We start from the raw sequence: 816 nt of genomic DNA on the forward strand, positions 1-816 counted from the left end.
CAAGATCACTTGGGATTGAGCCAATTCTCAACCTAAGCCCAATTGAACTTGATCAACACCTCCCATAGGTGGACCTAGGTCCAACACACCTCCTCCAACTAGCCCATGCCTTGGGCTAACCTGGGTCAGGTTTTAGGCTAACCCAAAGTAGTCAAAAACACATGGGCCCGAGCCATCTTCCAACTAAGATCAAATTGGACCCAATTGCCATTTGCATTAGGTCCACCAGACCCAGACCCACTTTCCACCTCAAGCCCAGGGTCTGGCCTGACCTGGGTTGAGCCCAAATTGACCCGAACAGAGCAGATTTGGATCAACCTGAGCCATCTTTTAAGCCAGACCAAATTGGATCCAATTTCCACTTGCATTGGGTGCACCAGACCCAGACCTATCTCCCATACCAAAACCAGGGTCTGACCTGACCTGGATCGACCTCAATTCGACTCGAACCGAGCAGGTTTGAGTCCAACCCAGCCACTAGTTCAATCCAGACATTCCCAGGCCAATTTGACTCCACCCTTGGCTCCAGCATGTCCCCATCGGCCTCCCCCAGTCAACCCGACCCAGAACATGGCCGGCGGCGGTCGGAACCAATGGAAGATGAGTTTCGGTGGTCCCCCCAAGATAACTCTTGGTTCAAGGCTACTGTCCACCGATTTGATCCCCACGATCTCCCTAGGATGTCGCCATCATCCTCCTGGCAGCAATCCGAGCCCTCTCCAGCTCAATCTCGGCCGTCCAAGCTCGTGAAAGGTGGCCGAATAGCCTCGAGCTCCCCAGACCGCCAGGAGAATCGACACTCGATCGAAAATGATT

This window comes from Dendrobium catenatum, unplaced genomic scaffold (assembly GCF_001605985.2).
Source record: "Dendrobium catenatum unplaced genomic scaffold, ASM160598v2 fragScaff_scaffold_231, whole genome shotgun sequence".
Classification (NCBI taxonomy): domain Eukaryota; kingdom Viridiplantae; phylum Streptophyta; class Magnoliopsida; order Asparagales; family Orchidaceae; genus Dendrobium; species Dendrobium catenatum.